Source organism: Pinus tabuliformis, chromosome 3_1 (genome assembly GCF_031772625.1).
Source record: "Pinus tabuliformis cultivar Carrire ecotype Pingquan chromosome 3_1, CPIR1, whole genome shotgun sequence".
NCBI lineage: Eukaryota > Viridiplantae > Streptophyta > Pinopsida > Pinales > Pinaceae > Pinus > Pinus tabuliformis.
Genome location: NC_142301.1, coordinates 308988723 through 309005789, shown reverse-complemented (window position 1 = coordinate 309005789; position 17067 = coordinate 308988723).

The following is a 17067-nucleotide window of genomic DNA, read 5'->3' as shown; positions in this document are numbered from 1 at the left end:
GTAACCTTGGCCGTTGATCTCCGCTACCTCCGATCCAATGGTTCTTCGCCGCATTCGACGAAAATCCACGCGATCTAAACCCCGCCGTTCAATCATCTCCACCGCCATTGGACGGCATTCGCCCCCCTCACACCCGCAAAAGAACACCCCGTTAATGTGCAATGGAGGGCAATTTCTTTCCTTTCCTCGTCACCACGCATCACCTTCTGAATGGTATCACGTGCCCTTGTACCTTTACCGCCCATCGTCCGAAAGTGGTACGATCAATACCACCTACTGCCAAAACCGCTTTTCCCACCTGTTAAATCCCGTGCGCCTCCTATGTCCGATGACTGTTGGATCTGCCCTCCCAAGATCCAACGGCCCATGCCCACTCCGCCTCCATATCTCCTGATACCCTCCACCGAGTGATTCCTGCTGTCTATCCGTTTGATCCAATGGTTGATGTCTTTCCTCTGCCCTGCTCGTACATTTTCCATGCAGTCTGCTTGCCCTGACCATTCTGTGCAATCGAAGGACGAAGACGACTGCCTACCAGTACCCGGTGCATTTCCTCCTTAACCACCGCATTCAACAGATTGTATACCCGAGAAGAAGAACGACAAAGCTCAAGTAGATAGCTCCATTCAATAGGTATGGGATTTCATCCTATACGACACTCTACCTGCCCGAGAGGACAACAGAGCACAGGAAAAGATCACATCCATCAACTACAGCAAGCAATCACACTCAGAAGTTCTGCCAGGTAGTTAAAGCGGTTGGTGGTTAATTATGACCCCTCCACACCTAGAATGGTTGAGTGCCTCTGTAATGAAACTCTATATATACCTAAAAACAAGATGTAATCAGGGTTGATGGTTGTTGTTTTAATGTAAGTTTCAACTTATAGAGACGGTAACTACCTTGATACTTGCAGTGTCTCATCTTCATTTTTAGCTAATACAAGCTTATTTTGCTATTAATTACTCACTTTCCATTTCTATTCTGTTCTAGGCTGTGCCTGATATGCAGTTTTCCTAAACTCTTGATGTTTAGCATTAGAGGAGCTATCATCCTACCTCCGTGTCTAAATATTGCATGTATCAGTGAATGTGTTAATCAGGTTTCTTTTCACTCAGTGACAAAGAGATGTCATCCTGTCTGTACACTAGGGAATTATATTTGTAGACCTCTTTACTGGTTGCAACCGGCCATCACAAGGTCTTGTGCATCTACTAGTGTGGTCAGTACTCTCCATATTCACCCAATCTCTGAACTGTGAGTAATTGGTGGTTTAAAGCCTTGTAGTCTGGGGGTGTTCACGCATGTCTGGAGTTAAGCACAGTAGAAGTGGTTATCTGGCTTGAATAAACACCATCCCTTCCATTCATCCATTTGCAACAATAAGTTGAATTTGTAATGTTCCCGAGCATCTCCGAGCTACAACCTAGGAGAGTTTCTTGGGGTGATAACATTAATTGGCACCGTTGGTGGGGAGAGGAGATTGAAGCTCAGCTTCCCTGGGAGAACGACACAAATATAGCTTTGCTGATATACAAAGTCTGGACACATTTCTGGTTGTAATCATCTATTTGGCGACTCTACTAGAGAGCCAACCTAGTGGCGACTCCACATTTCAGTTCTGGCTTAGTTTGTGAGGCATACTCGGAGAAATCCTCAGAAATCACCAGCTGACCCGGTGCATGACCCTAAGAAGATTGCTAAGCAAAGGAAAACATCATAGAAAGGAGCATCAGGATCAGGTAAGCCTAAGAAATATTATGCATCTCTGAAAGAGAAGGTTATAGCTGAGGATATACAGTTTGAAGATATAGAGCCTAGCATTGTTAGTGAAGAAATACCCTCAGATATTCATAAAGCTCCTCGTTCAGTTAGTTCCCCTTTGGATCTCAGTCCAAAGAAAGCCTCCCATACAGTCCATCATATTCCTTCGTGTCTGTCATCTATCCATTACTTCCTACCATTCAATCTTCCAGTATCCTTCCACCTATCCCAGTCATGGCAGGTCAACAAGCTCCCACAAAGATGGAAAGAATCATAGTTGCTAGGTATGGACCCTTGGTCTTGCCTGTTCCTTTGAATGCCATGTCTGCAGGATAATATCAAAAATATATGCCCAAATTCACATGTACAGAGGGAGTAACAGTTGAAGAACACCTTGAGTCCTTTTATAGTTATGCTGATAACCTAGTTATCATTGAAGATGATGTGTGGATGAGAGTTTTTGTCTAGAGCCTTGATGGAGAGGCTAGAAAGTGGTTCAGATAATTGCCCCATAGGTCCATAGTAGACATCGAAGCATTAGATGATGCATTCTTGAAGAAATGGGGAGATAAGAAAGACCTGCTCTATTACCATACAGAGTTTGGAAACCTAAAGATGGAAAATGGGGAACCATTGCCTGATTTTAACAAAAGGTTTAACCATATGTATAGTAAGATACCATTTGAAGTAAAGCCTACCCCCACCTCTGCCAGGCTCACTTATGCTAATGCTTTTGACTTTGACATTTGCCTGCTTTTGAGAGAAAGAAGATGTGCCACTCTAGCTGAAATACAGGATGCAACGCTAGACGTAGAATCTAACATCATGGCTACAAAAAAGATTAAAAGTCATGCTGACAGAAGGAGCCAGAGAGGTGAGGCTTCTTCTTTCTCTGCTTCATCTTCAGAACCCAAATTAGATAAGATGACTAAAATGATAGAGTCATTAGCTGCTGAGATATATAAGCTGAAAGTTGAGCAGAGCTCTAGAAAAGCCAGGCTTCCAAACACATTTGCTCCAAGAAATCCAAATCCATTCAAAAGAGCAAATGAAAAATTGCAAATCATTCAAAGGGGTAAAGAAGCAAATGAAGAATAGAGAGTTAAGGCTCCCTTCCAGAACGTAGTCATGGAAGAGGAACAAGTTGAAAAAGAGGATGAAATTCATTGCATGGAAGATAAAGGCAGTGCTACCTTTTTTACATTGGCCGCATACGAAGAATCATTACTCCAAGACCAAACCAAAGAGAGGCTGTTCTGCAGACTAGAAAGTAGCAAAGATATAATCTAAGGTCAAAAGCAAACAATGTCAAGGAGAACCCTGCCCAAAAAGCTGTTGTCCCAACAGATCAACAAAACATCAGATAGAGAAGACCAGCAGCTTGTCCAGTCATCTTAAAAGCAATAGCTCAAGAGGTAAGAGGTCCTAACAAGTCCCCTTCCCCTTTCAGTTTTGAAGTAGATGTCCAGAAGTTAAAAATATTTGTACCTCTGATAGAACTAGTAAAGAGTGAAGTTTTTAGAAAGCCTATCCTTGATGTCCTTGAGCTGAAAGACTCACAAAACCCCAATGACTACGTCAATTTGCAAGATGATAAGCCTGCAGTTGTGCTTAGCCCAATGACTAAACTTGCCGATGATAATTCCCCATCATTTTATGTCTCCTTGACCATTCATGAAAAAATCCTCCATAATTGCCTGCTAGACACAGGAGCCAGCCACAATTTGATGCCTAAAGCTGTCATGGAAGAGTTAGGCCTTGATATCACTAGACCATATCATGACTTATTCTCATTTGATTCAAGAAAGGTAAAATTCCTAGGATTAATCAAAGACCTGGCCATTACCCTCACTCAGTTGCCCATGAAGAGCATGGTTATGGATATTGTGGTAGCAGATGTCCCTCCCAAGTTTGGCATGCTTTTGTCTAGAGGGTGGATTAAGAGACTAGATGGGACATTACATAATGACTTATCTTATGCCATTGTCCCAGTCTTTGGAGGGGAAAGCAGGAGATTGTACAGAGAAGCACAACTGGCATACATCATCAGTGATGAGAGTAATCCTTCCAATCATCCCATATATGTTGTGGACACTGACTTTGGAGCTTGTATTCTCCAAATTGAGGAATCCTAGAAGGCCTCAATGTAGATCAAGAAACCAGTAAATTAGGCCGAGGGAGAGCAAGGAAGTTAGGTTTGGGAAATGTTCTTTGATAGAGCATGTTCTAGGGAGACTGCAGGAGCAGGGGTGGTGCTGATATCTCCAGAAAAAGAAAACACACATCTGTCTTTTAAGCTGGCCTTTCAAGTTACCAACAATATAGCAGAGTATGAGGCTCTGATATTAGGTCTAAATGCAGCTAAGGATAGAGGAATCAGGAACATAAAGGTGTTTGGAGACGCTAACCTTATCATTCAGCAAGTAAACAAAACATTTCAAGCAAAGCACCCAAGGCTGAAAGCATACAAAGATGAGGTATGGAGATTTAAAGATTCTTTTGATAATTTTTGTATCTTATATATCCCTAGAGTAAAAAATCAGCTTGCCGATTCCCTTGGTGATCCGAATGGAAAATGTCATCAACCCATGGTACTCATCCACCCATAATATTCATCGACCCATGGAATTTGCCCATGGTATTGTAAATGGCATCCGCCCATGGTATTGTAAAATCCACCCATGGTACTCATCCACCCATATTATTCATCGACCCATGGAATTTACCCATGGTATTGTAAATGGCATCCGCCCATGGTATTGTAAAATCCACCCATGGTATTCATTCACCCATGGAATTGACCCGTGGTATTGTAACTGAAAAATACTGTAAGTAACAAGCCACATTTTGTAAAAGGACAGATTGTCCACCACAATGTAGCCTTTACAGTTCAGAGGCATGTAGCTGCCACATCTCTTCTCAGAGATAAGCTACGATCGCCCTAGTTGGTTTATTTCCATTTTTGTTTGTAAGCATATCTCAGTATTTTACAGTAATGAAATGAAGTATTATTTCCGCTGCATATATATCTTTATGGTTATCTCTGTATTTTATTGCATTCCTGTTTAAATCCAGATCAGTGGTATCGGAGCAGGTTATGATTCCATGGGAATAGGGGTTTGATGAATATTTTAATTTTTTGCAGCAACATTCAACATACTTTAGGCACGTGCTGTGACCTCCATAGAGCACTTTCTTGGGTCAAGCAGGAAGAATTTTTCTCTTTTTTTTCATTTTTTTTGCAGGAAGTTTTTTGGGCGGCGAATTTGCAGATCAGATCTGAAAATTTTGGTACAAAATTTACAAAAAAAAAATACCAGATCTGGATTCCTCTCGAAAAATCACCCAATTTCAAAAAAAAAATGGGTCAAATTAGAGTCCGGATGTGGGAGATATCGCTGATTTAAAATCAGCTATTTTATCAGAATTTTTGTGACGGCAGAACTGTTGTAGCGCGAATCTGAGATCTCAGAGTGTCGAGATAAGGATTTCCAACTCATGGGAAGATGCAAAATGATCCTTCTACTTCCAAAAACAGGTTATAATAAATATTCTGAGTTATTGGCCAAGTTATGTCCATTTTAATTTTGGAGTAGCATTCGGCTTGGGTTATTTGGAGATGTGCCCTCCCACCCCAGGCTATGTAGGCACCTGCTACTTCATTTAGCAACCAACACCACGGTTATGGGTCATCCACAAACCCACACTTCATCAAAGTCCATTTACTAGGCCGCACACTGTCATCATCACAGTTGGTCACAAGCATTACAGGGTATCTCTATCCTCGGATCTTCGTTTATCATGGTTATGGGTTAACCACATAAAACCCTTATCTTCAGTGGATCTTCATATTCAACAAAGGCTTCACAAGAGGGAACTTTACGCAATGAAGACCATTGCTTCTTAAGGAGGGAGGAATCATCCGAATGGAAAATGGCATCAACCCATGGTACTCATCCACCCATATTATTCATCGACCCATGGAATTTACCCATGGTATTGTAAATGGCATCCACCCGTGGTATTGTAAAATCCACCCATGGTACTCATCCACCCATATTATTCATCAACCCATGGAATTTACCCATGGTATTGTAAATGGCATCCATCCATGGTATTGCAAAATCCACCCATGGTATTCATTCACCCATGGAATTGACCCGTGATATTGTAACTGAAAAATAATATAAGTAACAAGCCACATTTTGTAAAAGGAGAGATTGTCCGCCACAATTTAGCCTTTATAGTTCAGAGGCATGTAGCGACCACATCTCTTCTCAGAGATAAGCTACCATCGCCCTAGCTGGTTTATTTTCATTACTATTTTAAATAAAAGTTTCTTTGTGGTTTTGTTTATTGGGCATTCTCCTATTTTTCTTCTGGCAATTCAAGTTTTCAGATCTTGGGGCCTTTCCCCCAAGATCCATTTCAATCTTTTAGATCTTGAGGGTCTCTCCCCTCAAGATCCACTGATCCGGACTTAAACATGAACGCAACAAATTACAGAGGTAACCATAAACACAGATATGCACCGGAAATAATACTTCATTTCATTGATGTAAAATATTGAAATATGCTTACAAACAGTAATGGAAATAAACTAGCTAGGGCGATGGTAGCTTATCTCTGAGAAGAGATGTGGTGGCTACATGCCTCTGAACTATGTTACAATGAGGCTCGAAGGCCTATTTATTGTTGAGAAACAATGGAAAACCCTTAACATTCCAAAACCTAACCCTAGAAGATGAAACACCAAACTGTGGGCCCCGTTTGGGTAAATTGGTACACCAACTTCCCGGGGTCGTAACTTTGGCATACGATCTCCGTTTGACGCGTACAATAGCTCGTTAGAAAGATCTATCCGAGCACTACCACTTTGGTAAGCAACATTAGTTCATGGACACATGTTGCCCAATATTTCCCAAAAAAACGTCGTTTAGGCCTTAAAACGGCTCCGGAAGTTCAGGACCCAAAAAAACTGCTAAAAATAGTAAGTTGTGCTACAATTAAGGAAACTGAAAATGCTGAGAGAAACAATGGTGGGGGTCTATGTGGACTTGGCAGATGGCCACCAATATCCACCTAGATCATTCCTCCCCCTTAGGAAGCAATGGTCCCCATTGCGTTGAGTTCCTCCATGAGATGAGGAAACTTTTGCTGAACTTGTTCCTTGGTGAGCCACTTGCCCTGGTGAAGGAGTTGGCCTGCTTTGACAACTCAATACAGTTGGATATTCTATTGGTGGGTGTTCTTGATCTGTGTGTCCATGATCTGGTCAGTTGCAGCCTGTTCCATGCAATCTGGATTTAATTCTGTGGGTGTGAGTTGTTCTGCAATGTCGGATGTGTCTAGCAATGGTGGAAAGTATGGCCGAAGGCGGTCCACATTGAACACTGGGTGCAGGCCAAGGAATGGGGAATGCTGAGCTCAAAGGCATTGTCTCCCACAACCTTAGTAATGGTGTCAGGACCATATCGGAGTGGTCTCAGTTTCCGATAGGCTCCAGTAAGGCATTCCTTTTGCAAATGCAACCAGACTTTGTCGCCCACCTGAAACGTGTGTGGAACCCAATGTTGATCATGTCGCTTCTTGGACTTGGCATTTGATTTCTCTAGAATGTCATGAACCTGCTGGCGAATATGTTGGATGCGCTCAATGAAGCTAGTGGCCTTATCTATTTCGAACTAGCCATGAGCTGAATTCATGTGAGTAGCTGCAAGTGGCATGGCCACATCAATGGGGCATAGTGGCTGGAATCCCAAACCCACCTGAAAAGGACTATGGCTAGTGGAGCTGTGAAGAGCTCAGTTGTAGCTGTGTTGAACATAGGGGAGGCTCTCATCCCATGTGCGTGGATGATTTGAGTTATACATGCGTAGAATGTCCACAATCATCCTATTGACAACCCCTGTCTAGCCATCAGTTTGAGGATGGAAGGCTGTGGACTTCGTGAGTTTGGTGTCCAGCATTGACCAGAGACTGGACCAAAATGTGCTGAGGAACCGATTGTCCCGATCTGAGATGATAGACTATGGGATCCCAAAGTGCACCGACACTCGTTCAAAGAAGAGTTTAGCAGTGGCTTCTGCTGTGATACTCTTCTTGCAGGCCGCCATAATGGCCATCTTCGAGAACCTGTCGACGACCACAAAAACACAGTCATTTCCATGCTTAGTGGAAGGAAGGCCTGACATGTAATCCATGGAGATGGATTCCCAAGGTCGACAAGGGGTAGGCAACGGGGTATATAGGCCGTGCTTCTTGATGGTCAGTTTGGCAATGGCACAGGCAGTACATGATCTGATGTACTTCCCAACATCCTGTCGAAGATTCGGCCAATAGAAATAATTTTGCAGTACTGCCACTGTTTTCTAGACCCCGAAATGCCTAGTAGCCCGACTGTAGTGTGCTTCCCAAATCATCTTTCCACGCTCGCTTGAAGGAATACAAAGGTGACCCAGGTGGCATAACACGGCATCCTGGAGATGAAAATCTGGAACATGCCGACCCTCCAAGAGTGTATGGTATGTGTGGCCGAACTCTGGGTCACTTTTGTAGAGAAGTGGCCAATCAGAAGTCTCATGCCCACAAGAGTTGAGCACGGTGGTTAATGCCATGATCAGTGGTCGACTGAGGCAATCTGCAACATTATTGGTGCTACCCTTCTTATACTTGATATTCAAGTGGAACTGTTGCAGGTATGTAGACCACTTCTGATGGCGATCATTTTGCAATTTCCCTTGGGTCTGTATGAACTGCAAGGGTCGGTGGTCTGTGTGGATGACCGTTTCCTTCCCCAAAATGTAATGCTTCCATTGTCGGCAGGCCTGCACAATGGAATACATCTCTTTATCATAAGTGTAGTACTTCCGGACTGTGTTTGAAAGTGTTTCACTGTGATATGCCACTGGATGTCCATGTTGAGTAAGGACTGCCCCAATCGCATAGTCAGCGGCATCTGTCTCGACCTCAAATGGTTGTTGTAAATCTGGTAACGCGAGGATTGGTGTCGTGTAGAGGCGATCCTTCAACTATATGAATGTCTTCTGTTGAGATTCAAACCAAAAGAATTTTGCTTTCGCTCCTTCCTTGGTGACTTGACTCAAGGGCCAAGTAATATCAGTGGTATCGGAGCGATCTGCTTTTTATCTGTTTTTTCTTTGCATGTCCCCAACGAGGTTAGGATATAAGGAGTTAGGGCTTGAACTAGTCGAACCTTTGCAAGACCAACCTCGCAAATCTCGACGACCTCCCATGGCGGATGAGAAGAAAAATGAGGGGGCAGGAGATCCTATCAAAATCTTGCTCGAAGAAGCCCTCGAGTGACAAAGGAACGCGATGATGGATAGCTTTGCCCAGATCCTTCAGCAGCTACCCAGAGGCAACGCATCGGCTTCCAACAGCTACTCTGGAAATGCCACACCCTTTAAGGTACAAGTTAATTTTGAAATCCCCATCTTCGAGGGTCAAATAGACGCAGATGCCGTAGATAAATGGTTAAATCTGCTAGATGGGTATTTTTCTATTCATGAATTTTCAAGTCGAGAAAAGATTGTTTTCGCTCTTCTCAAAGCAGCCCCCCACGTCAAGGACTAGTGGGAAACCTACTGCGAGCAGAAGGATGAAAGTATAGGCTCACTATTTTCAGCCGCACCAACTTGGAATGACTTTCGGGATGCCATCAAGGAGCAGTACTACCCTATCAAAAGCTATGAGGACAAATACATCAAATGGACCACACTGTGGCAGGGACGCGACCAAGATGTGCTAGAGTTCACAAACATTTTCCATAACCCTTGCACACAGTTGGGTATCAAAGATTCTGAGCTACATCTGGTACTCAAATACCGCGGCTGCCTACACAGATACATCCAGGAAGAGATGGAGTTCTTGAACATCTCCTCACTTGGCACAGCATACTGATACGTTGTTAAAATCGAGCAAAAGTTCAAACATAAGAAGCGAGACTTTGGATCTGCAAATCCGAAGTCCAAAGGACAAAGCCAATGTGGGGTGACCCAAGACAACCCCTCGAAGCCGCAAGAAAAGAACACCACCACGAAGCTGAAGAAGGACACAGGAAAGTGGTGTGAGTTCCACAAGAGTCCCAATCATAACACAAGTGAGTGTCGGACCAAGCAATCGTTGGTGGCCGAGTTGAAGGCTTCCGAATCAAATGCATGTTCTGACCCTGAGCCAGAACCTGACAAGGGGAATGGCAAAGGGAAGCAAATCATTGATGTGGATCCCAGTGCCACTGTTGCCACAGCCAAGATCCAGAAGAATGAGCCCAAAGACCTAGAGGAGGGGGAGCATCTTTTCCACTCACAGATGTGGGTGAAGGGTTCGCCACTGCAATTCATTGTCGATAGTGGCAGCTAAAAGAACCTTATTTCAGCAAAGGTCATGAAGCGGCTGGGCCTACCGACTACACCACACCCACAACCGTACAGTATCGGGTGGCTTCATGAAGGACGAGATCTCAAAGTTCGCCAACAGTGCTGCCTTCCCTACAGCATCAAGCCCTTCACAGATGAGATATTGTGTGATGTTACACCTCTAGATGTTTGCAATGTACTATTAGGCCAGCCATACTTGTGGAGGCCACATGCTGTGTATGAATCAAGGCCTTGCGCTGTCATTATTTCTTTGGATAATTCATTATACAGGATACCGGAGGTAGCCCCACCTACTGCCACCTCTTTGATCACTGCCAAGAAAGGAAGCAAGCTCATCTCCCAGACTAGGAAATTCATTTTCTGTCTGGTTCGCTCCCAAAGTAAGGGGAAGATCATTGCTACATCCATGACCCCCACAAAGGGTTCCTCCACACAGTAGTAGTAGCAAAGGGATATGGTCATGAAAGAACATAGGAACAACTTCTCCTCACCCACAGGGGTACCACACAAGTTTCAGGTGGGCAACAAAGTTTGGCTACATCTACAGAAAGAACACCTTACCAGAACCCATCAGAAACTCAGACCACTCCAACATGGTTCTTACACTAGTACCAAGACTACGGGAAACAATGCTTGGAAGCACATCATTCCTCCATTCCTTCGCTTTCACCGAGTGTTCAATGTGGACCGTCGTCGACCATGCTTCCCACCATTTCTGGACACATCAGAGATTGCAGAACAACTCACCAGAGACCCAGCTCAGCAGAAGCTTCCTCATCTCAGGGAGGAACTCAACGCAATGGGGACTATTGCTTCCTAAGGGGGGAGGAATGATCCAGGTGGATGTTGGTGGCCACCCACCTATCCCATTTGGACCCCCACAACTCTCTCTTTTAGTTTTTCAGTTTCCTTAATTATAGCACAGTTTACTATTTTTAGCAGTTTTTCGGGTCCTAAACTTCCGGAGCCGTTTTGAGGCCGTAAACGACATCTTTTGGGAAATCTACCACCAACGATTTTTCAGTCAAAAAAATCATCTTTTCCATCATAGTCCTCGGAGAGATCTTTCCAACGGGCTATCATGCGTGTCAAACGGAGATAATATGACCAATTCGTGACCCCGGGAAGTTGGCTGTCCAACTCACCCCAAAACGGGGCCCACAATTTGGCGTTTCATCTTCTAGGGTTAGGTTTGGGATGTGAAGGGTTTTCCATTTTTTCTCAATAATAAATAGGCCTTTGAGCCTCATTGTAACACAATTCAGAATAGTTCAGAGGCATGTAGCCGCCACATCTCTTCTCAGAGATAAGCTATCATTGCCCTAGCTGGTTTATTTCATTTCTGTTTGTAAGCATATTTCAGTATTTTACAGTAATGAAATGAAGTATTATTTTCGTTGCATATCTGTCTTTATGGTTATCTCTGTATTTTATTGCGTTCCTATTTAGTCTGGATCAGTATCTGAAAGATTGAAATGGATCTTGGGGGAAAGGCCCCAAGATCTGAAAACTTGAATTGCCAGAAGAAAAATAGGAGAATGCCCAATAAACAAAACCACAAAGAAACTTTTATTTCAAATAGTAATGAAAATAAACCAGCTAGGGCGATGGTATCTTATCTCTAAGAAGAGATGTGGTCGCTACATGCCTCTGAACTGTAAAGGCTACATTGTGGCAGACAATCTCTCCTTTTACAAAATGTGGCTTGTTACTTATAGTATTTTTCAGTTACAATACCACGGTTCAATTCCATGGGTGAATGAATACCATGGGTGGATTTTACAATACCATGGACGGATGCCATTTACAATACCATGGGTAAATTCCATGGGTCGATGAATAATATGGGTGGATGAGTACCATGGGTGCATTTTACAATACCACGAGCGGATGCCATTTACAATACCATGGGTAAATTCCATGGGTTGATGAATAATATGGGTGGAGAGACCCTCAAGATCTGAAAGATTGAAATGGATCTTGGAGGAAAGGCCCCAAGATCTGAAAACTTGAATTTCCAGAAGAAAAATAGGAGAATGCCCAATAAACAAAACCACAAAGAAACTTTTATTTAAAATAGTAATGAAAATAAACTAGCTAGGGCGATGGTAGCTTATCTTTGATAAGAGATGTGGTCGCTACATGCCTCTGAACTGTAAAGGCTACATTGTGGCAGACAATCTCTCATTTTACCAAATGTGGCTTGTTACTTATAGTATTTTTTAGTTACAATACCACGGTTCAATTCCATGGGTGAATGAATACCATGGGTGGATTTTACAATACCACGGGCGGATGTAATTTACAATACCATGGGTAAATTCCATGGGTCGATGAATAATATGGGTGGATGAGTACCATGGGTGGATTTTACAATACCATGGGCGGATGCCATTTATAATACCATGGGTAAATTCCATGGGTCGATGAATAATATGGGTGGATGAGTACCATGGGTTGATGCCATTTTCCATTCGGATCACTTGGTGTGTCTGCTAGCATGTTTATTCCTCCCATGCCTCCCAGACTAGTTCATGAAGTTTAGATGAAATACAGGCCATCCTTACTTGATAACGTCCAACATTGGAAATTTTTTGAAGATGATGATGAAGTGAATAGGTTTTTGCAAGTCATTGATGAATTTTCCGAAATGCAAAATGACCAAGAGAATGAAGCCTTGGAAGAAAATCCCCAATCCCAACTTAGAAATAGAATTGGTAAAGATAGCATTGTCCAACTGTCCAGCAATCATATACCTAAGGGTCTGGTTCCATTAGAAAAGTTGTTTGACCAAAATGATGTGCCTTATAAGGTTTCCCAAAAAGAAGACCAATTTGCAGTTTGTAAGCATAATATAGGGAGTCCAGATCAGCCAAGATACATAAATCTATCCACTCATCTGTCTGCTACCTAGATTGCTGAATACTGCAATTTAATGAAGAAATTTGCTGATTTCTTTGCCTAGGAATATAGTGACTTGAAAACATATGAAAAAAAGATCTTCTAACATAAAATTCCTTTAGAGAAAGACACCATCCCTTTTAAGTAGAATCTGAGGCCCATAAATCCTTTGCTGCTTCCTCTGATTGAAAAGGAAATCAAGAAGTTACTGGCTGCCAAAATCATAGTCCCTCTTAGATATTCAAAATGGGTAGCCAATTTGGTAGTCGTGAGGAAGAAAAGTGAAGAAATCAGGCTCTGCATTTATTTCAGAAACTTAAATAAATTCTCTAGGAAAAACAATTATCCTCTACCCAAGATGGAGCATTTGCCGCAGAAGGTCTCAGGGGCCAAAGTAATGTCTTTCTTGGATGGATTTTCATGGTATAACTAGAACTAGGTTGTTGTACACCCAGATGACCAAGAGAATACTGCATTCACCACTCCTTGGGGCACTTTTATGTATTCCAAGATGCCTTTTGGACTAATGAATGCTAGAGTCACCTTTCAGAGAGCTATGGATATAGTGTTTCTGGGAGAGAAAGATAAGTTTGTCCTTATCTACCTTGATGATATAATAGTATACTCCAGCAGCCATCAAGACAATTTGTAGCATTTAAAGAAAGTGTTCCTGAAGTGCAGGAGGTTTTGGATTTCAGTCAATCCTAAGAATTCACAGTTTGCTTTAGAAAAGGGCAAGCTGTTAGGACATGTCGTTTCTGCTGCAGGTGTCAAAATTGACCCAGAAAGAGTAAGAGAAATACAAACCTTATCTGTCCCAAGATCAAAGAAAGACATCCAGTCCTTTTTGGGCAAGATAAATTTTGTAAGGAGGTTTATCCCAAATTTTGTAGAACTTGTAAAGCATATTACCTCCATGTTGAGAAAGGGATCGGAGATCACATGGACTGATGCAGCATGAAGATCCTTTGAGTCCATTAAGAAAGCTATTATGGAAGCTCCCACTTTAAGAAGTCTAGATTACAACAAAGAGTTCCATATATTTTCATTTTCGTCTGAAGACACCCTTGCAACAGTTTTATTGCAAGCAAATGAAGAAGGCTTAGAGCATCCAGTGGCTTTTTTCAGTAAAACATTAAGGGATGCTGAGCTAAAGTGTGATATCATTGAGAAACAGGCATATGCTCTTATCAAGTCTTTGAAGGCTTTTAGAATTTACATTCTGCACTCCAAGATAATTGCGTATGTACCCTCTGCTTCAATAAAAGATGTTCTAACGCAACCTGATGCTGATGGAAGAAGAGCTAAATGGGTTGAAAAGCTTATTGAATTTAACATAGAATTGAAGCCCACTAAGCTCGTCAGAGGTCAAGGCCTTTCCAGATTAATGGCTGAAGAAAATTGTAGAACACTGGACATAAATCTCATAAGCACAATTTTAGAAAATGGTCAGATAGAAGAAGAAACAGCTGAACCAGGGAAAAGATAGTCATTGGCAAAAAATTTAGCTTCTTGTGATTGGTACTCTGCAATAGCTCAATTTTTGTTGAAGCTAGAAATTCCTCCAGGCCTTAGTTCAAGCCAAGCCAGAACTATTAAGCTCAGGGCAGCCAAATATTGCATTCATGAAAACCTGCTCTACTGGAGGGACCCTTATGGAGTTCTTTTGAGGTACCTGGACAAAGAACAATCCATATAAGTGATGCAGCAGTTCCATTCCAGCATATGTGGAGGACATCATTATTAGAAAACTACATCCCATAAAATCCTCAGAGCTGGATACTATTGGCCTACCTTATTTTTTGATGTCTTTTTATTTGTTAAATCATGTGACAGGTGCCAAAGATTTGAAGGAAAACAACAATTGAAGTCCCTGCCCTTAAAACCCATATATGCTAGTGGCCCTTTCCAGCAGTGGAGCTTGGATTTCATCGGAGAAATGAATCCACATTCTAGTGGCCAGCACAGATGGATATTATTAGCCACATATTACTTCACTAAACGGATTGAGGTCATCCTGACCAGAAAGGCCGACCATGTGGTCATGAAGTTCTTGATAGAGAATATCTTCACCAGATTTGCATGTCCACATAAATTGGTTACAGACAATGCATCAGCCTTTAGGGCAAAAGAATTGGTGGACATGTGTGACTCAATGGGCATTAAGCTAGTTCATTCCACCTCATATTACCCTCAAGGCAATGGTCTAGCAGAATCTTCCAATAAAAGCCTGATAAGGATAATTAAAAAGCTGTTAGAAGACAACAAAAAGAATTGGGATTCTAAACTCACGTATGCACTGTAGGCTGACAGAGTAACCACCAAGAAATCCATTGGGAATCCTCCATTCAAGTTGGTATATGGAACTGAAGCTATATTCCCAATTCAGTTAACCATCCCAGTGGGAAAAATCTTGCAAGAAGAGCAGGATGAGGAAGAAGACATGGCAAAAAGGATCACTGATTTAGCAGAGGTACATCAAATCATAGAATAACTGGTTGAAAGGTCCGTGGCACACCAAAAGAAGATCAAGGAAGCCTTTGATAGAAGTACAAAAATAGATAACTTTCAGGTGAGGGACTTAGTTCTTAAGTGGGATGCACTAAAAGAGAAGAAAGGCAACCATGGGAAGTTTGATGCTTTTTGGACAGGGCATTTTATCATTTCTCAGATCCAAGGGAACAATACCTTCATGCTGCAAAGTATGGAAGGAAAGATAGTTTTTTATGGCCCAATTAATGGGTGTTTTCTAAAAATTTATGTTATTTAAGGTCTTTTGGCCTTAAAATTATGGATATGTTGTTCTATCTATTTTAGTATATGCTCAGTTAGACTCCATGCCCAATGGAACACTAGGAAATTTTGCTAATTTGTTTTCACAGAAAAGGCAATGATCTATAGTTCTTGAGACCTCACAGGGAGGATCTCATCCCCAGAAGGAGCCAGTGTTAGCTCTGCTATATTCTCTAAAGCTGGAGGCCAACTTGGTCCTTGGTCATGCTCAAAGAAAGGCTTATGGTGGTTGCCCTCACCTTCTTCCCTACCTCTATTTCCCTCCTTCTGTCTCTATTTCCCATGCCTTTTCGTTGAAAATCATAATTTTCAATCCCGGGCATTAACACACAAAACCTTATAAAATTATGACCCGCCAGACTCCGCACCTCCATAAACCCATCACCATAACCTTGGCCGTTGATCTCCACTACCTCCAATCCAATGGTTATCCACCACATTTGATGAAAATCCACACGATCTAAACCCCGCCATCCAATCATCTCCACCGCCATCGAACGACGTTCGCTCCCCACACGCCCGCAAAATAATGCCGTAATAACGTTCAATGGAGGGAAATTTTCGTCCTTTCCTCATTGCCACACGTTACCTTCTGAATGGTATCACGCGCCCTTGTACCTTTACCGCCCATCGTCCGAAAGCAGTGCGATCAATACCACCTACTGCCGAAACTGCTTTTCCCGCCCGTTAAATCCCGTGCGCCTCCTCCGTCTGATGACCATTGGATCTGCCCTCCCGAGATCCAACGGCCCGCGCCCACTCTGCCTCTGTATCTCTTGATACCCTCCATCAAGTGATTCTTGCCATCTATCCATTTGATCTAATGGCTGATGTTTTTCCTCTTCCCTACTCGTACATTTGCCATGTAGTCCGCTTGCCCTGACCATTCCGTGCACCCGAAGGACGAAGACGACCGCCTACCAGTACCCGGTGCATTTCCTCCTCAACCACCACATTCAATAGACTGTATACCCAAGAAGAAGAAGGACAAAGCTTGAGCAGATAGCTCCATTCAATAGGTATGGGATTTCATCCTATACGACACTCTACCTGCCCGAGAGGACAATAGAGCGCAAGAAAAGATGACATCCATCAACTACAGCAAGAAATTGCACTCAGAAGTTCTGCCAGGTAGTTAAAGAAATTGCTGGTCAATTATGACCCCTCCACACCTAGAATGGTTGAGTGCCTCTATAATGAAACTCTATAT